Source organism: Streptopelia decaocto, assembly GCF_964273445.1.
Source record: "Streptopelia decaocto genome assembly, chromosome: 1".
NCBI lineage: Eukaryota > Metazoa > Chordata > Aves > Columbiformes > Columbidae > Streptopelia > Streptopelia decaocto.
The window spans coordinates 69,108,341-69,130,015 of NC_138663.1; positions in this window are offsets into that span (position 1 = coordinate 69,108,341).

The following is a 21,675-nucleotide window of genomic DNA, read 5'->3' on the forward strand; positions in this document are numbered from 1 at the left end:
CTAAATAATTACTTGGAATTAGAGGCTGTAAAGATAAATATCAACTTGTTTAAAGAACAGCATTCATACACAATTAGCATATATATTGAAGTGATTTCTCACTTCTGTAATCTAGTAATGTAGTGTCCTTATTTGGTATTTTTTGATTCCCAGGTATCTGTAGTGTATTTTTGCCAGGGCTGAAAAAGACAGAACCAGAGACAGTCCCAGAGCTATTGTGAAACAGTGTCTTGAAGACGGCTTGTTTACATGGAAGCATGTTTTTTCTTTTATTAGTAATACCAACTGATGACATAAACCCCCTTTTTTCTCTTCATAAGTACTGCAAGTAAACATATTTGTATAGTTAGCATTGCTGTGTTGAAATCACCTAAGGACGGAACACAGTAGCTACAGCTCCAGATTCTTAACACAGTATCAGCACTAATTTTGTTTTGTTCCCCATTGCTGTAAATGCGTGGGACTTGATTCTGTGCTTGTACGAGGCTTTGTGCCACTTTCCATTGAATTTACAGCTCAGCTGCCCTCTGCAAGGTAATTACATAGTTTTGCCAATGTGATGGATCTGACTGAGCTAAGAGTTTGCCATTCCGCACCCTAAAATCCCACTTTGGTGGACAATGAACAGGTAGTCCAATTTACGACTAGCTTTGCATTGCCAGCTTTGGGGCTTTCTTTAAGAACTTTGTGCTAGGGACAGATACCTGAATTTTTTCTTGTTGATGCCTGGGTGAATCCAAAACAGTGCTGTTAAATCCAATGGCTCTGTCTGCAATCTTGTTTCTGTTGTTCTGAAAGAGATGCAACATCCTTTGTTTTCAGTGGATTTCTCCTTATTTGACTTGCTGTGATGTGAAAATTAGGTTACCCTTTCCAATGGAATGATGTTACTTTGAATTTTCAGTGAATTTACCTGATTTCCAGAAATACCTGTCTAGTAGTCAAATCCATAACCTTCTTAGATGGCAACAAAGTGTTTCCATTAGAGCACAGGCTTCCCAGCATACATAGGCTATACGATTACTGCAGCATTAATAATTTTCCAGATAGAATTTAGAATTTACCAAAATTACTCTGCAAATTCTGCATTAGTAATTCACTCATGTTCACTGTCACCAGAAGGATGTTTTCAAATAAATCAGTGCAGGTTGTAACACTTTTCTGACATGCAGAAGACAAAAAAAAAAAAAAAAAAAGAAATGTATATCTCATTTCTGTGTTTCAGTGTGCCGTGGAGACTGTCATTTGCGATCTTGTGGGAAACAGCTTTTAAGTAGCTGAAGATATTTTTTTTTTTCTAACATCCCGTGTTGTTTTTTCCTCTATAGTTTATGTCACCCATTGCAGTCCTTCTCACATGAGTAATGACTTAGACTTGGGGTTCCCCAGTCTTCACTGATATTATCTGAGAAGATGTAGATCCAAGATGAAGATTTGTTTCTGAAAATAGGAGTGATTTGCATTTTTATCTTCTCTTCCAACTCTAGTTATTTTGTTCTTGGATAACCCTGGCTCTTGCCCTTTGGATTAATACCTCGTTGTTCACTTTCTCCCTTTGCTTTTATCACACAATATATGCAACAGTGGTAGCAGTCATTTCTGCAAAGCAGTAAGTGGCAGAGCTGTCCTGCTGCTGCATGTAGTAGATGTGAATAGTCCTGGGCATTCCAGAGCTGCCTCTCTTCAGTTTCAGAGAAGCCACCTTGGATGGAAATCCATAATAATTCCCCTCTCAGTACAGCAGTAATTCTACCCTTCTCCAGTTTTCTTACAAAGTCAGTTTGGAGACAAATATTCTTGAAATATACAGTCTCTTCTGTCAGATCACATCTCCAACCCAGACTAGGCAGTGGTGGTTTCTGTGTGGTCTGTTTGCTGTAGGTGAGGAGTACAATGAAACCTTGCAGCTCGTCTCATGAGAAATCAGTTGCATGATAAATTCTCATATTCAGGGTTTCAGTTTGTATGAAGATACTGGAGGAAGTGGTGCAATTTGAATATACTAGGTTGGTAGCATAGCTATCTAAAGCTGTGCAGTATGTACAGGGATCAGAGATTGGTAACATTAAAATTCCTTCTTTTGTATGGTTGCACTTCAATCGTGATGTCCTAGCACTTTGTAAAAAAACTCAGAAATCCATGCTAGGGTTTTCTTCACTCCCTCCAGAGTTAGTAGGGATTAGCTACATTTGACAATACTTAATTCTTTCAAGCAAGTTCAACAAATTTAAAACTTCTTTCAACTCCTCTCCCTCTCTCTAGTCCCTGTTAAACTCTAAGTAGAAATGCATGTGATTGGAGGTGTGTGTGGGGGTGCCGACAGATGAAAATTATTTGAATTATTTAAGTAGTGTAGCCTTATATTTTTTTTCTGTCTTGTTTAAACTGATTTGAAAATCTGAGGGGGTGTAATTGAGGGAAGGCTTTAATGTGAATTTGCAGAGCAGATTTTATAAGTTACTTCGTTCAGAAAACACTATAATTTTCAAGGCAGTGCTCCATAAGAGGCTTACTTAAAGACAAGAAAAGTTAATGTGAAAATACATGTTGTTGTTATTATTTTGGTATTATGCAATTAACTCTAGGAATGTTTCAATTAGGAAATATAATCTTTAATGTGCTAAGAAATTCTGGCCATGCAAGAGAACTGATGTGAAGAAACAATCTGTCTGGAGGGTGACAAAGATTGCCGTGGGAAGGAATACCCTCTAGATAAAGCTCAGCCACTGTGCTTTGAAGGAGCTAAATAAGAAGCAAAGGGAAGACCAGGAGTCTGTACCTGAGATATCAGGACATTTGCCTAGGAAAGGCATGGTGGCTCCCAGTGTTGTTTCAGCTACTGGGCAAAATACCTACACAATATCTCAATATCTCTCAGGATCATGTTTTAAAAGTCTGCTCAGTGCTTTGAAAGAAAGGATAGGCGTATCTGTCTTTAAGAGAGTATGCTGAAGTGTGGATCTACTGGCACCTTCCTGCAGGGCTGGTGGAGTAAGTCCCAGTAAATAGCAAAATTTCAGTCAGATTCCAATAACCTACTTTTCACACAGAGTGTCTCTAAATGACCCATTTTTTGGGTTAAGATGCTAACTTTAGTGCCTCTGATGCCAGTATGTTGACTATTTAGAGATGCCCCAAACTTCTCTGTAGGTAAAAACTCTGTAGCCAAGGTATTTCAATCTGGAGAGAAAGAGTTCTTGCCATTCTGGATTGAAACCATCTTAAGCAGGCCCTGGAAGAATACCAGGGTATGTAAGAAGGATCTCAGTGATGCATACTGATAGCAGAGCAGAGACTGAGGAGCTTAGAATTTTGAAGCATGAGAGGGAAATCCCTCCGGAAGGCCTGGAAACACTGTGCATTTCAAAATGGAATTTGCAGTGCTTCTTTCTAGTGAAAAATAATGTAGGTTCTGTTCTTAATAAGGAAGCTTGATATTGACTGCATCTGTATTAGAAAATGAAATGTGCCCAGGACCATTCTCTGGTACTGAGGCCAATTGGCATGCAACAGCCTGGGTTCATACTGTTAGACTCTCCCTCCAGAACAAGGCGGCTGGAGGCAGCCTGCCTAATGGGCTGAGTTCCTGGCCTCTGCTGATTCCCAGATTGTGCCTAGGAAGTATTTGGGAGAGAGCTCTGTGGTACAGATTTACAAGTGTGACCAGAAGCCTTTAACAGGATAGATGATTGTGATTAATTGCCCGGGAACATTCCCTCAAAGTGTTTAGCTGACAAGGGTAGACATTGCTCAGTTCACACTTAGGGCTGAGAAGTGTGCCTTGCTTTGATGCTATGTGGCATCTTGCCCTCCGGCAATTTCTTGGAGTATCTGAAAAGCTTTACACATTCCCCCTGTTGGTACTTTCTTACCTTAAACAATAATCAGTATCTATTCATTGAGCACAATTATTTCTGCAGAAATATGTTTTCATCTAATTCTGCTTCCACCTGAGCTCATGTATATGCAACCATACTAAAAGTCACTACACAAACCCCTGACTTTTCTAAGTGCAAATGGAGGAGCACAAGTGAATCTGACAGTGAGAGCAGTTGCTTGGTTTTAAACTGACTGATTTTCCTGTTTGCACAACCCTAGTGTAGGCTATACCTTGTGTTTCAGTCACTGCATCTTGTAATTCTGCTTAGAAACTGGTATATGGTTGAGGCCCTGGTGGCCAATAGCATCCTCTGTTCTTGCTATCCATCAGGCTGCACTAGAAAATAACTGGAAATTAAAAACCAAACCAAACAAACAAACAAGGAAATGAGTGGGGAGACACTCCTAACTGTATGCAAAGAAGTTCAGGTAGGATGAGACCTGCAGAGATCTCACTGAAGCCAGCCTCATTCCAAAAGAGGTAGTCAACCTCTTGTAAATTATTTTATGCAGATGTTTGCCTGGCCTGTACCTGATATGGACAAGGCCCTTCTGGGGTTAAGAGTTCTTCCCTTTGCATGTATGCTAAAAGCATAATTTGGTCCTAAAGTAATTGCAAGCTGAAAGGGGAATCACTGGAAGTCAAAACAAATCTGTACTTTCTGAACATTGTTGGCTTCCAAATGGCTTTTACATTTCTAAATCCATTGAGATATCCTCAGAAAAAGGTGTATGCAAGTAGGGACTCATCTGAAAGTATGACCAGGCTTCCCTTACAAAATACTGTGATCTTGGATGTAATACTGGAAGCAAAACTATTCCAGGTGTGTGTAACTGTATTACTGCTTCTAGTGCGGTAGAACCATGGACCACCCAGCATGGGCAGGAAGTGGATCACCACTAGAATTCTTCTGTAAATTCAAGGTGAATCTATATGCCAGCTCTGCTGTGATCCCCAGGGACTAGAACATGAGTTCAGACAGACTGAGAAGAGTGCATGTCTAGAAGTAAACTTCCACTTGAAATATTTTCTGACACTATATTTGCAGCTCAGTTGCAATAATATTAGATATTAATGCTGCACACCACCCCAAAAAGTGGGTGAGAAGCAAGTCCCTCTGAAGAGACCACTAGGGACAAATGAACCTATCAGTGGCTTTCAATTTTTACTTTTTTTATACAGAAGCATCCCATATGATCTTCCAGTGAACACAGTTCTTCTCCTAATGGCTCTGTTTTCTCCTTTGTCTCACTCCTCTGACAGAGGTTGTCATCTTTCAGTAGGAGTGGCAGGATATGACTTCTGATTACTGAAGGCCTGTTTGATCATGGAAAATGTTCTGGACGATAGAACTTGATGGCTGAGGAATTTCTGCTATGGAGGTAGCTTCTTCCAGCAGATGAATGGGCAGGTAGCTTAATGTGGGTGTCATGTCTTAGGGGTCTTTAGCAAAGACCACCCAAACTTGGGGTCTGGAATGCTGAGGTCCACCACTTGGAAAGTCTGATGAAACCTTTTACATCAGGTTATCAGTCTTTAAAGACTCTTTCAAAAGTAAGGTTAAAAGTTATGTCTGTCATATATATGTATTATTCAGTAATTTAGAAGCAGTATACATACTTAAAATGGACATGTAAAAAGCATGTAGATTTGCAAGAATGCAAAAGGATAATTGGAGGCAGTAAGGGGAGGGGGTCCTTCTATTAATTTCCCCTACAGAGAGAAGTCATAAAGTCGTTACTGCAGCATTCACGGACAGTGAAATATGCATTGAAAATATTTCAGGAGCACATCCTGCTCTCTGTTTACTCTGTTATTATGGATTAGTCGTACTGAAGTCGACTTTTGTTCCATTCCAAGAATCCTACTCAGACTTGAGGGCAGCAGCATATCCTTTCTTTTCCTTGAGTCTTGACAGACCAAATTAAATAGTGATCTCTCTTACAGTGATAGCATGCTGACAGCATGTGCTGTGGGGAGAAGAGAGTGTGGAAACAATATTTCTTATTGCCTGAACTCAGCTTGCAAAATGGTAGCGTAGCATGTCTTGTTCATCTATACTATTTTCTCAGTCAAAGCAGGTGGTGCTGGGAAGGTGTGTGAAGGGTCCAAATTTGGAAGAGAAAATAATCGGAGACCGATGACTGGAACAAAATGCTCAAGCCAAAGTGCTTCCTCCCTGGAGAAGCACTCCCACAGTCAGATGTAGTGTTGTTTAGCTGTCTGGTTTTAATTCTAGGACTGCAAAGAAAGCATGGCTCTTAAGGCCCTGCCTGGGAATTTTTGTCTGCTGTTGGGTAACGTACCTAAACATACAGGAATCAGGCCTGAATAAGAATCTCACGTACCATCCACTTCTCATCAGTGAAACCCATACTGTTCCCTCATCTGATTTTCTAATTGAATTGTCATGGGTGTAAAATCACACTGCAAAATTTCCTCTGGTTATTTGCACAGAGCTCAGAGGCAGGAGCCAATGTAACATACTTTGAATTTGTTTTCCTTTTTAGAAGGGGCTTGCATTTTAAGGTTTTTTTGGTTTTGTTTTTGTTTTTTTGGGGGGGCTAATGTACATGTGATGTCAGGCTTCCCAGATGAGAATGGTTGGACTGGCGTTGACATTTTTAGAAATATGTGCGAATGGAAAAATATCCTGGGAGTGCTGCCAACCGCTGATTCTGTAAAGCTTTAGTCTCTGTTGAATAGGAAACATGAGCCAGGTACCTTTACTAAAAAGAAGACTTACTCATGAAGTGTCTCTACTCAGGTGTGTGCAACCCATGCCTTCTTAATTTAAGGAAAGGGCAGGAGTGAATTCCAGCAGGCTGTGACTCCTTCAGGCAATATTCAATTCCCCTTTCTGACCAGACAAAAACCAGACAATTAGCATCTTTCCCAAAGGGAGGAACAACTACAGCAAAATATCTTGGCAAAAAATGGATTTTGCAAGGTTTAACTGTGAGGGTAACAAAACAAAGTGGTTCAGACAAATCTCTTGCCTGATCCATGGCTATTCCTTCCAGTTTGGTGCTGATGTGACTGAGACAAAATAGGGTAGAGCTGAGCTGATTTGCAGTGAATCAAGCCTGCAGCTTTCCATTTCACAGCGAGATGGTGGAATTTGGAGGCTAAGTGCAGCTGATTAATGGTGCTATGAATGTCAATAATTTTTATAGGCTTTGCAGTATGCGCATTTTAACTGCCTCATCAGAGCAAATGTCTTGTTAACAGATAGTAGGCTTTCATACAGTGCAGGTCAAGTACTGCTCTTCCTTGAAGAGAAGCAGACCACGCTAAGTGAACAGGGAGTTAAACCAGTGCAGGACATTGTACAGGGGTTAAACCAGTGCAGGACATGCTCTAAGAGTGCAATATCCGTGCTCGTTGGGAACAGATTGGCCATGTCTATATCCAGGGCTACAGCCAGCTCCTGCTGAGTTGCTGGCTCTGTTGAATTTGGATCTCAGTAGGAGCCTGGAGCCAGGAGCTGGTGCTTTTCACTGAGGCAAAACAGTGCTCAGTGAGTGGCAGGGCCTTGCAGCTCCAGCTGAGCTCAGTGCTGAGCCCAGTATGCCTCTGGGAGAAGTAGAATCTGCTGAGTTGCCCCATGGGTCAGTGCTCAATAGGAGCAGCAGCTCTCCCTGTGCTTCAATAGGCATATTGCATGCAGCTGTCCCTCTGTGGTCCCCTGATGAATGGCAAAATGCTTGATTACAGGATGGTCTTGCATGCCATCGTTCTCTCAACACTATCTCTCTTTTGCAGAGTCAGCAGTCTCTCGTAGAATCATTATAATGGAATCATTTTGGTTGGAAAAGACTTTTAAGATCATCGAGTTCAATGGTTAACCTAGCACTGCCAAATCCACCACTAAACCGTGTCCATAAGAACCTCATCTACATATCTTTTAAACATCTCTAGGGATGGTGACTCAACCACTTCCCTGGGCAGCCTCTTCCAGTGCCTGACAACCCTTTCAGTGAAGAAATTTTTCCTGATATCCAATCTAAACCTTCTCACTTCTCATCATCACCTCTCTTCTGTTTTCCTTACTCTCATGTATTGACAAGGCCAAGTGGATGGGGCTGTGCCTGGTGCTGGATACACCAACCCGTGTGCTATGAAGTGCATATTCTGGCCTTGGCAGGGCTCCCTAGACTGGTTTATTTTCTGGATGGCTCCCTACACAGGGACACTGTGGCTTAGTGGTGGCCTTAGCATGAGGTTTACATAGAGTTGTTTTCACACATCATTTGCTGGTGGGATTGTAACTGCTGCATGGAGCACCACAGAAATAGATTATACCAGCTTTACAGGAAACAGTATGTTGAACTCAACTGGATTCACTCTGATTCATCTGGAGGAGGGTTTTGTGGTTTCCAAAGGAAACAAAGGTTTTTTAGTTGCTCTTTTGTTTATCAGTAACTTTTGCTTGTTGGCTGTTTTCAAGCAAATTTGGCAAAAGGACACGAGCCTTCAAGAAAATATTTTTTTAACAGCTTCTGTAAAGGTAGCTAACTGCATGGGAGAAGGAAATAACTGAATTAATATTACTTCTCTTAGGGAAAAGCTGTGGCATGAGGTCTCCTAAATTGTTTATCAAAACAAGAAAGAGATGGTGAATGAAATGCACCGTCAACCAGGGTATGTTCACAGATGACTTCTCTGAAGTGTAGCAAAAATTGATTAGATGGGATTTACAGAATAACAGTGAGAAACAGTGTTGTGCTTAGAAATAAGGTGAATAGTGGCTTGCATATTGAGACAGTTCCTTCCTTCTAGCAGTACTTTCAGAACATTTTTCAGGCTTCTAACTTGTTCTAAAGTCTGTAGTAATTGGAGAGCGGGGCAGGGAGAGAGACCCCTCTTGATTTCAGAGACTTTGAGGTCAGGTTTGTCATGGTCCATCTCATGCCATCCTGGTGTTTTACAAGTTGAGGAAACAAAATCTTGAAATTAAAGCTCATACCCTTTCCCACTGCATTGCAGTGGTGAGCTTGTAGGGGCAGGAGGAAGGGATGGAAGAGTTTACATGAAGACTGAACCTTTACTTTCAGACTTTAAGTAGTCTAAGTAGATTGTCTTGCATGCCCCTTAGCATCCCTGCACAGCAGCTATACTAGCTGCAGCTCCTTTGCTTCTATGGAGCTGAGTAATAGCTCATTCTATTCTAAGCATAAAGCACTCTGCAAAAAGTTGGTTGATTCTTTGCTACTCACTAACCAACTATCTGTGCCTATAATACTCACCAGTGGCATTTGCTATAGGACTTTCTGGCCTGATTTGAGAATGGGCAGGAAGAAAAGCAAAGCAAAGCATGTTACTATGCTGTGTTTAAGACCGGACCTGAAAAACATAACTGAGCTCTAAAGAACTTTCCCAGGATCACACAGTGCTGGGGTGCAGAAGAGACGGCACATTTCCTGATGGGGAGGCTAATACTTTAATTTTAAGGACATGCAGTCACACTTTTTGCCCACATTTTGCAGTCAAACTAAAATGAAACTGTAAGGTACAACTAGCCAAAATAGCCATCAGTTTACTGCTCTCTAGTGAGATAGCTATTACATGCACTTTTCTGTGTTATCTGCAAACATGTTTGTTGCTCTGATCACTAGTCTTCACCCTTCCGGTCTAGCCAATGCAATCTGTTTTATTTACATTCTTATACTGTGTTCATTACTGATGCTGTGGATGAGGCCCTTCAAATGATGCCATAAGAAATGTGGCTAATAGCCCTCGTGTGTTGGTTCTCTCAGCCTCTCCTCATGACAGCTGTAAGCAGTGAAGCAGCTGTGGTTTTTTGGTTTGTTTGTGTTTGTTTGTGTTTGTTTTTTTTAATTTTGTTTGTGTTTTTGTTGTTGATGTTTGTTTGTGTTTGTTTGCTTGTTTGTTTTAATACAGATACATATGTACCAGCAATTACTGATTTCTGAGAAGAAAGTACACCTCGGAGTTTGTTCTTTATCATCCAGACTTTGGCTCTATCCTGAAGGAAGTGTTATTTCCTGTTCCCTTATGGTAGGAAGTTTGGTTGTGCTTGAAGAAGAAATTCACTTGCTGTTACTATCAACTTGGAGCTCTTAGCTATTATTTTAATACCTTGCACCAAGGTTCTTTTTCCTCAGGGTTGAATTCTAGGGGCAGTTCTGTCAAGGATCTGAATGCAGAAGTTGAATGCACCATTAGTGAGTTTGCTGATGAGACCAAACTGGAAGGTGCTGTCGACTCAAGAGGAGGGACAAGAGGCCTTGCATTGGGATCCAGAGAGATTGGAGCATTGGGAAATGATCAATGGGATTAAATGTAACAAGTCAAAATGCCGGATTCTGCACCTGGGACAGAATAATGCCAGACACAATTATAAATTGGGAGAGGAGCAGCGTGAGAGCAGCCTTGAAGAAAGGCATCTGAGGGTGCTGCTCAACAGGATGCTCAATATGAGTCAGTGGTATGTGCCCTGGCAGCCAAGAGGGCAAACTGCACCCTGGGGTGCATCAAGCACAGCATAACCAGCCGGTCAAAAGAGGTGATTATCCTGCTGTATTCAGTGTTGATGTGGCCTCACCTTGACCACTGCGTGCAGTTCTGGGCCCCACCATTCAAAAAGGATGCAAAGGCCTTTGAATGCATCCAGAAGAGGGCAACAAAGCTGGTGGAAGGGCTAGAAATCATGTCCTATGAGGAATGGACAAGGACTCCGGTTCATCTAGATTGGAGAAAATGGGGCTGAAGGGTGACCTCATGACTCTCTACGGCTTCCAGAGGAGGGATGTGGAAAGGGGAGGTGCTGAGCTCTTCTTCTTGGTATCCAGTGACATGACATGTGGGAATGATTCAAAGCTGTGCCAAGTGAGGTTCAGACTTGAAATTAGGAAACTTTTCTTTACTGAGAGGGAGACTTCCTAAAGGGGTGGTCAATGCCCCCAGCCTGTCAGTATTTAAGAGGCATTTGGACAATGCCCTTAACAAAACGCTTTAGCTTTCGGTCAGCTCTGAAAGGCTCAGGCACAGAATCACAGAATCACAGAATGTTAGGGATTGGAAGGGACCTTGAAAAATCATCTAGTCCAATCCCCCTGCCGGAGCAGGAACACATAGATGAGGTTACACAGGAATGTGTCCAGGTGGGTTTTGAATGTCTCTAAAGAAGGAGACTCCACAACCTCCCTGGGCAGCCTGTTCTAGTGCTCCGTCATGCTCACTGTGAAGACGTTTCTTCTCATATTTAAGTGGAACCTCCTGTGTTCCAGTTTGTACCCATTGCCCCTTGTCTTATCATTGGTTGTCATCGAGGCAGTTGGACCAGATGATCACTGGTAGGTCCTTTCCAACCGAAAGTGTTATATTTTCTGTTTTTCTACTCTGTTTTCTAAAGTTATGGATCATCCAGGAGTCAGGGCAGTTAAACTTGATTGGTTCACATACAGACTAATCCGTGTAGGGATTAGAAGACATTTTACCTGCTGCCATTGTTAAGAAAGACTGCAGCATTTTGACATCAGTATAATGATGGATTTCTCATGAAATCTGTTCAAAAACACTGGGAGATGCTCACCAGATCAGACACTAGGTTTATTTCTAAGTTTACACCATGTGAAAAACATAGTATCTCTAACAAGCCAAAGGTGAACAGGAAGACCCCCACATTTGCAATCTGATTTTTATATTAATCTTATGACACTATGAAGTCTGACTCATGATTGTTGAATACTCAGTCTATCCTGCTCTGTCAAAAGGCAGCCTTATTTTGAACGGTAAGAAATGCTGTAGAAGAGCTGCAGAAGATGGGCGGAGGCCCAAACATCCTGGCCTTGTAGCCAGTGAGAACTTCCATGTTCTAGACAAATCTTCAGTAAAAGCCTTGTGCATTATTTGGTTTCCCTTCATATTCTTTTACTGCTGCAAACTAAATGTAACAGTCTGCTGCAAAACAAATAGAACATAATAATCTGCCATTTTCTCTTGACCATTTTGAAATAGTGTGCTAGAACAGCCAAAGAATGGCATGCATGCAGTCTGCAAAATCATTTTGCATGAAGGGATTTCAAAAAGCTTCCTCAAAAGCTACCCACAAGTTATTAACTCACATTTGGGGACCATCTGCCTGGTAGCTTTTCAAAATAATGCTATAAGCACACAGGCTAAAAGCAAGGAATATCTTACAAAAGCATATTTTCCAGAAAGAAAAAGGCAAATCCCCAAATAGTTGAGCCTTACCATTTTTTATAACCCATAGGTGATAAATCATAAGGTATTTGGGAACAGAAGTGTTATCTGGGGCATTGACACAGTATATGTATGTTCTGAGAATCCTCTTGCAGTTTCCGTTGCAGAATTTTGATGTATTTTGGTGCAGTTGCATTTGTTTGAGGAAAATGCATTGTATGTAACAGGGATATTACTATGGCTCTTCAGGCTTTACAATCAGGAATTTACGGCAATTTTCTTGGTGTAGAGAAAGACCAGAATTGAAGATAGGATGTTTCTAAAGCTGTAAGGCTTCATGGGAACACTTCAGAAGCCTAGCCTGAATCAAAACAAACAAGCAAACAAACATACAAACAAACAAAAACAACAAAACCCACTAGATCTGAAGTGTGATGACTTGAAATGGAACATAGCCCTCTGTAAAGAATCATGTTTTGAATAAAGTAGGCCAGACTTAGGTATAACTTAATTCATTTCAGAATACTAAACCAGATTTGATCTTTATTATTTTAAATGAGAATGACTGTGCAGGGACTAACCGCAATAAAGACGTTTTTCCATAGGTAGATAATCCCCATTTTAAAAAGTCATCTGGGAAGTCAGGAAATACACTGAAAGTCTTTGGAAATCAGACATGCCATCTCTACAATTTTCTATACACATGAGCACAATTCAACAAGGTGCTGAGCAATATTTTTTTAGGTGCTAAATTCCTTTTATCATCCGTGGGTGTTGGAAGGCAATTGTTTATCACCCATGATGAAGTACAAATAGCATGGAGAATGACCTGTGTTGCTCAATATGCAGATATATCATAGCTCGTATCAAATTTTGTGGGTATTGAATGAAGAGTAACTTAATCCTATAAGGTATGAAAAAACTTTACCATTTTTAGCTGCAAAACACGCTGATGACTGGAACTTGGGCCAGAGAGATGCCTGCTCCACCCTTATTTGATTCAAGTTGTGTTTGGACTCTGAAGGCCTTTTCTTCCACTGTAGAATTGAATGGAAAAATTGCAACTGGCTTCAGCAGATGTAGGATCAAATAGAACTGCTGCTGCTTTCAGTAAACTTTCCCACTGCTGGTTGGAAGGAGTAGCATTCGGTCTGGGCTGTGTTCTGAACTAGTGAAAAAAATCACAGACAACACACTTTGAAAAAGGGTTGGAATGAGGTAATTATTATTCACGCTCAGCTCTGAGCCTAAATTATGATTCGGTCTGTTTCTGTGCTCTCTAGAAAGGTATCACGTGGCATCATATAAAGCTGGGTGTCATTGTCAGTAAGTAATGCTTAACTTGGAAAAAATTGAGCTGCAGAAGGTCGAAGGAATTTGAGGCAAATTAGACTTTTGGACTTTCCTTAAGAAAACTTATCTGAGAGGCTGTAAGTAATGAACTGATATTTAAAGGCCTGATGTAGCATCAGAGCATACCGCACTAGTACAAAGTATTTGAAAAGAGATTTGGAATAGCAGTCTATTCCATGTTTTTATTTTTTGTAGTTTATAACTCTGGATGATCTGGATATTCCTATAAGTGTCCTTTTGTGTTGATCTAGTTGTTTCTGCAAATTTTAGGAGGCCAAGCTAGGCTATTGAACACTTTACATTAAGGGGAACAACAGTGAATGATTAAGGACTCCTTTGGACACTGTGTGACCTAGCTTTTCTGAGCACAATAATCCTATTTCTGAGATGTTCAAGTGTTGTAGTGAGAGTAAAACTGTGTGTCTTGGATGTGTGGGACTCCGCTGAAACATGTTTTCATCTTTTGCTCTTTTTCAATTGTGAATGGCCTGGGTCTTTGTACAACTACCACAGCTGTTAGTGAGGCTGCCTTATCAATCTGTCCTGCTAGTTTTTACAGCCCCTGTGAAGCTCAGAGAGACAACACTTCCTATGGGCTCTAGCAACACCTGTTGAAGTTATATGCTGTCAGACTCAACATCGCCTTGCCAGCCTGAATTTCCCTTTGTAGACAGGCAGCTGGTAGATGCAGAACCAGGAACCTGACCTGATACCACATTATATTAAGGGAGTTAGGACTATTTCAGAGAACCCTGTGTTTTCCTGATGGGAATGTGCTCCTGGTCTACATTCCTAGTTTACAAAGTCTGCCCTCACAGACCTGTGTAGAAGCGGGAACAGAGGAAAAGTGATGCCTCAGAATGATTGCTCTCATATCACTGAACATATCAGGGTGGATCTAATTTAACTGCATGCATGGAAATGAAAGAGCTAATCTAACCCTGACCATGGCAGTCAAAGTGTGCAGCTTAGGTAATTGCCAGTGTCTGTCTTAAAAACAATAGTCCCATTCCCGAGGCAGTTGAAGATACTTGGTGTTATGCCACTGACTTCACGGGGGTCAGAACTGAGCTCAGTTTTCTATTTTAGGCAGAGCACAGTTCAAGGAGGGGATACTGATCTCTGTCAATAACTTAAAACTGAGTTGTCAGAGCATCAACTAAATTCTTAGGAAAGTTTGTTAGAATTTTCGATATCAATACTGGGTTTCAGAGGTATATTTGCTGAGTTACTCTTTTGATAAAACTCTTTAATAAGCAAGTCCGTTTGCTCTCCATCTGGTGCTGATCTCACTTAAAATGCAGTGAGATTGGCAACTAATTCATTCATAAGTACAAAATTTGCATAAATCAGTTAATACTGGTAAGGCCAAATCTTACTTTTAGTTTCTTAACAAAACAAATTATGAGCCTTTCCTCTTAGGACAGAAACTCTTTGTAAGATAGAGAAATATCTCACACATGTCTGGTGCTGAAATATCAAGTAGTGATGTTTGTTTTTTGCAGATTCCTTTCCTGTTAATTCTTGTTCCAAATATAGTACAGTCTTGAAACTGGTTATGCTTGTTGTTCAAGGCAAAATTATTGCACTTTAAAGATTCAGTTTTATCTTTAATCTTGCATCAATAACTTTTAAGTGCTTTTCAGTGATGCACCAAGCAAGGAACTAACATCCTTCATCATTGTTTTCAGTGTCAGATAACATGTATATCCAATGGCAGGCCTCTATTTGCCATGAAGATGCAGTTACAGGGGATGCAATCTACAGATACTAAGCTGTGCGATCAATGGTATCTGTAAATTATAGTGATTATATATATTTTAGGATTTAGTTTACCTTTTAGGTCCCAACTCCTTTTTCTGATTCACTAAAGGAAAGTCATGGTAGTTTTTTTTTTTTTTTTCTAGAATCTAAAAATGTTGTTTAAAGTGAGTATGGAAAACCCACTAGCAGATAAAGATGAAACTTCCCAGGGACAAGATTAAAATGGGATGAGTTCAGAAGAGAAAAGTACTTGTGTGGCTTTATGACTTAACAGTGACAAAAGACATTTTTTTCAGGTAAGGGTGTGAATATCCAAACTAGAAGGCTGTATTGACACACACCAACAGTCAGAGAATCAGAGCTTCACTGACCTTTTCATTGAATGATCAGGAAGGGGAATGGGGTTGGTCTTGATGTCTCAGGCTATCAGAGATGAGTGAAACCTTCTACTTGAAGTAGTGAGAAAAAAATTTGGGCTGCTCTATTTAACAGGCAGCTGACCAAAGTCTTGTACAATCCACATTATTGTTCACTGTGTACTGTATTCCCCACCCAATAATTTCTGTTTCCCTTTCTCTATAAGCTCCAACTATTTGATTTTTCGTGTGAGATGAAAAGATGATAGCACACCTCATAGCGTGAGAGTCTCAGGTCTATAAACAACGTTAGATTCTCAGGTTCAAGTTCTTAATCAGAATGCTGCCAACCTGGGGTTTGAAATGGCCCTTTAAAGTTCCAAGTGGATATCTGCTAAAGGGTTAGGTTTCTACTGTTGCACTTTTTTTTTTTTTCCTTACAAGCAATCCCATCCAGCACCTAACATGTATCAAAGAATAGTGTAGGCTAAGCTGCCTTTGGTCTCCTGGCTGCTGCATCTGGGAATATGGCAAGACACAGGAATCCTCCCTTTTAATTTCTCTTTTGTGATCTTCTGCAGTATATTTGATAGTGTTCAGTGATATCTTGTGAGGTCACATTAAATGAGACCATTCTTTGCATTGTTTCAGTTAGCAACATGCCTGGGCTGGTCCAGAGAAAAATTATACAATTACCATCCAGGATATGTGATCTTTCAGCCTACAGTGCCCTTGTGGCCCATGAGCCATGTACAAGCAGCTATCAAAAAGAGATGTTTCAAGACCAACCTGCTCGAGCTTGTAGGAACTGTGATTCATTGTCTGATAGAGGTAGTAAAGAACCTCTCTCCCATCTGACTGAGAAAGCCTTTCTCAGAGAATTCTGTATTGAAACAGGCATGTTTCCATGAAAAATGTCACTTCTGAGGACTGAATATCCTCCAAAGAAAATGGGTCACATTGGTGAAGGGTTTAGAGGGGAAGTCGTATGAGGAGCAGCTGAAGTCACTTGGTTTGTTCAGCCTGGAGAAGAGGAGACTGAGGAGGGACCTCATCATGGTTACAGCTTCCTCACAAGGGGAGGAGGAGAGGCAGGTGCTGATCTCTTCTCTTTGGCAGAACCCAGGTGAATGATGAGAAGATGTGCTGGGGAAGGTTTAGGTTGGACATTAGGAAAAGTTTCTTCACCCAGAGGGTGGTGAAGCACTGGAACAGGCTCCCCTTGGAGGTGTCACGGCCCCAAGCCTGACAGCGTTCAAGAAGCAACTGGACAACAGCCTCAGACACATGGTATGAATCTTGGGGTTGTCCTATGAAGGGACAAGAGTTGGACTCAGTGATCCTTGTGGGTCCCTTCCAACTCAGAACGTTTTATTATTTGCTCTATTCCATATACCGATTGACTACAAGTGAGCACAATGAACTGCATCTTCCTTTCCTTGTGTTTGGAGAACCCAAGTGGGAGGAAGTAGGAGACAAGGAAGAAAGTGCAGAGACCCAACACCAATCTCATGTGAATAAAGAGCTGCTCTTTTCAGGTGGTTTCCTGGCTATTCTGAGCACTTGCTTTCTTGGCCTTTTCTGCCTCTGGGATGATAAGACAAAGCTGAGAAGTAAGATATTGTAAAAGTTCCACTTAATTTGTACAGTCAGCTTGGAACAGTTGCAGACAAATACAAATTCAGGACAAGAGACAACAGCTCAGGACAAACATTACTACATTACTCTAAAAGACTGCTAAAATGAGTTTGACAAGCAAAAACTTGTTGTTTAAGTCAGTAGTACCAAGGAGCAAGAAAGCTCACAGCTGCTCACAGCAGGACACTGCTGCTTTAACAAGATTTTCTCTGGCTGCTCCAATTCCCTTTAGCTTTAGCTTTTTTTTTTTTTTTTCTTTATTTTTTTGATAATCATCTTTCAAACTGCAGCAGCATTTGTTGTCCTGAGGTGCTGACTCTGGTGGAAGAGATTCTAGTGGAAGCTTCTACTGCAGTTTGCACAGGCCTCATTTCAGGTCACTAATCACATCTTTCTCAGGCTCTCCTCAGGCTCTTGCATTGCTCGTCCTCCAGCTGGATGAATTGTCTGAGAGAAATGACGTGACTGGTGTGTTGAGGTCACATTTCTAGATTGAGGGTGGACTGGGGGAAGATTCTGCTCTTTGGACTCAGGGAAGACGTGACATTTGAATGTGGTGTGGATATGCAAGCCTTCACTCTTCCTTCTCTGTTGTGCACATCTGCTGCCCTCCAGGCAGCCAGTTATGTTGGGAATGAACAAGAAGAAAAAGCAGAGGATGTGATGGGTGACTTGAGCTGGCATCTGGATGCTGAGCAGCGAAGTTTCTCTATTGTACTAGGCCTCTTCACCAACAAAAGGCTCATGCACTATTCTTGGAGTCACCAAGAGAAATCCACATGAAGGACTTGAGTTGAGGTGACAGGATAGAGAGTTTGCCGCAAGACAAATTTGGAGAACAAAACAGTCACAGAAATAAAACATGCTTTATATTTCCAGTGTTACCTGTATAACCAGATTTGATAGAACAGAAAAGCAGGAGGCCAGGGGATCTAAAAACACAAGATGAAGGGCTAGTTGAGATCCTTTGGTGCACTTTTCTGTGAAAACTGGATTAACACAATGGAGCATGAATGATCCTTCTGCTGACCTTACTCTAGAACCAAGATGACTGCTACCTACCTTCTCAGGGAAAAGGCAGATTACTTTGGGTAGATACACACTATGGTCCCTGGAGAGCTCATTGCTCCACTACCTGTGTAAGAGGAATCTTGCTACTGAGTGGAATTCTCATCCCTGAGTTAGGATGTTAATCCCTTTCCGCCACATAAATGTCTTTTTTTTTGGCAAGATCTAGATATTCTTTGGACAAGACTTCTTTGACTCCTCCCAATGAAGTTCATTTTTTGAAGTGACAGGGCAAAAAAAGGAGAAAACATGATCTTCTAGCCTGACATTTACTAGTTATTTTCTGGTAAGAATGTTTTTTGAAGTATGATATGGTGTCCAATTGCTGATTCAAATGCTATTGAAGTACTCTCTCTAGCCTAGGGAATATTTGCTTGTTCATATAAAGAGTGAACACTCTGTGATGTTGTCTACTGCCTGGTTAGAAAATGCTCTCAGGAAGATGGAGATAAAAGTTCAGAAACAGGCAGACAAAGGAAGGAATATGGATTCTTGAGAAACAGGCAGAAAAAGGAAAGAATCTGGATTCTTGAGCAAGGGCTCTTAAAATTAAACTAGGAGGTAAAAGAAAATAATTATGCTTCCTTCAATCACCCCAATTTCTGGGTTGTAGTAGAGTTTAGGTTCCTCACCAGTGAACTCCATGTTACTTTTGGATTTAAACAGAGGCCAGAGTGCAGGCACTTGGGAAACAGAGTCCACTGAGTCCAGGATTATACAGCAGCAGACTGAACTGGGATTTTGATGTTCTACATTTTGGATCATAGCAGCTATGCATGCAGTTAGTAAGAATTTAAGTATTTAAATTCCTCTTGTGACCTGGCCTTTCCATCCCATATCAGGTAACCTTGGTTTAGCTTCATGAAGCAGAGATCCTTGATAGTTTGTCTAGTGTAGTATTGAAGATGATATCCCCAAGGTGATAAAGTTAATGAAGACATGTGTAAGGAACAGCTCTTCTACTGATGCTGAATTTCATTAGCTTGTCTCACAAGAGCCCTTTATCACCTCGCAGAATAAGTCCTGTAATTTTTCTAATGGCTGGTGCAGTGTCAGCTTTCCACGTGACTATCTGTAACTTGAAACACTTTCACCGCTTTATATCTAGCTATGTCACCAAGGCTGTAAAAACAGGAAGAACTGCAACCCTCAGAAATGCTGAGGACAGTTTGCTAAAGCGGCTACAGTAGTCAGAGCAGTTGTGCGATAAATCAGTAAGTGATGTTGTCTCTCTTTGTTTTTAAGAGTGACCTGGAGCTCATGCAGTAGCACTATTCTCCAGATGGCTTTCCACAGCATCGTCTCCCGTAACACACCAGTGAGCCACGAGACTGAGACAGAAATTCCTGTGTGGGGAGGGTGTGAGTCATGAGATGGTGAGTGAAAGAAACAGCAGGATAAAAATAACAGAGCACAGTATGATGCAGATTATTAATCTCTTACCCTGTGTTATCCTAGCTTGTCTTACATATACTACTATGTTATACCATGGATGCCCTACTGCTCAAAACAGATCTCTCTATGCTACTCTGAGAGATTATGGCTCAGGATGCCAGATTGCAGGGACTTCTAATACTTGTATCTTTAAGTTGGCTGAAAATTCTTAATCATAAAGTTGCTGCACTAGAAAATGTATAATCAAAGAGTATCAAGACGCCACTTCTGACAAACATTCATATTTTTTATATTTTATATGAAAACATCAAGTTCCATTAATTTAACATCAAATCAATGGATTTATTTATTAAAAATTGAAATTATATCTCTTTTAAAGTCTTTTTCTTTTCCCAACCTTCCTTTTTTCTTTCTTCTTCCTTCAGAAGGAGAAAAAAAAAAAAAAAAGTATAAAAATACTGTGAAAAACTGACATAGAATGCAACCTTGATTCTAGCTAACGTGGTTCAGTAAAAAAAAAAAAAAAAAAAAAAAAGGAGAAAAAGTATAATCATTAAAATCAAAAGAAAAGCCAGGTATTTTATTTTGAAATGTGAGTCTCTATTTTTCTCCTCAAATCTGCCATTCTGTCCTGGCTGAACTTCATTCTGAGATCACTCCCAAAAAAATCAGAAGCCCTTCTAGGGAGCTATTGTTTTCAGCTCAGCTAGTTTGAAGTATTTCAGTTAAAGCATCTAACCCTGTCACCTTGACATCTGCTATAATCACTGGAGCAAGTCAGTGATCTTCAGAGAGCTATTTGCAGCTTAGGAAGCCTATTACCATGTTATTTTTCAATTCAGTCAGGAATCTGGGCATCAAAAAGACAGCAGGAGCTTTTCCTAACTTCAAAGGGTGTCAGCTTTGGCACTGAGTCTTCACTGCAGATTAACATATGGACAGCTCTTTTGATAGAAACTGGCTCTTTGTTATTTGGGAGTGGGGACAAATGTTTATTTCACATGGATTCAGTTAAAAATCTTTCAAATGGGTTTCAATATGCTTATTTTTATTTTTTTTTTTTTAAATGTAAATCACTGTAGGGTTTTGTCAGTACTGTGGAGAACTTTGCCAAAACTGGGGAACATACAAACAAATGACAGGGCACCATTTTCTGACAAGCAGTGAGGTGGCTGCGTGGTTCCCGTGCTACAGCACTCAGAATGCCAGTGACCAATCTTTGTAGGGCTCTCCCTTCTCTTTGCCCTTTCAGGGCTGCCTGTTGAAGTGAGGCATTTGCACATACACTGGAAAAAGACGTAGTTTAATCATGATCAATTTAAGGTCACTTGATTTAAGGCAGGTGTGTGTGCAAAGTAGTATGGTTTAGGTATGCAATTTTTGTTTGGAAACTCCTTGCTCCCTTTCAGACCCTGTTGAAATCAATTTCTTTGATCCCACTTGGGAATAGCTTTTCTGTTTTTAAAATACTGTTCTTAAGCAATCTTTTAGTTTTTACATTCATATTTCAATCTATTTAAATTATTCTCGTGTATCAAGTCTTTTTATTTTCCAATATGTAAAGAAAAACTTTTTTTGAGGTTATACAAAAATGGAAGTTGTGATCACCATTTCATGTCCTTGGAACACATTTTATTTACTATTCAATAGCCACTGTTTTTATTAGGACATTGTTTGAATGTAACTTTAAGCTCAATAAAGTTCCAAGGCTAATCTCCTGGGACAGGATATTTATGGTCCATATTTCCAGAGAGGGAGATTGGAAGTAGAAAAAGGCTTAAGTATTTAAGCCTTGGTTCAGCTCTGAAGTCAGGGGAAAGCTGTCCATTGCAAACAGTCATTTGACCAGTTGATATGGTTAGTTATATGTGCAAACACCCAGCTTGACGGGGTTGTTGCATTCAGTGAATTCATTGCAAGCAGAGAAGTAGGTCCTGGATTGTGTATATTACTGCAGGGGAACTGACCTATTTTTTTTCTGGAGAGAAAAGCCTACCATAAAAATCTAATTTACAATAACTGTAAGAGTGGAAACAATACTGTTTTTCTCTA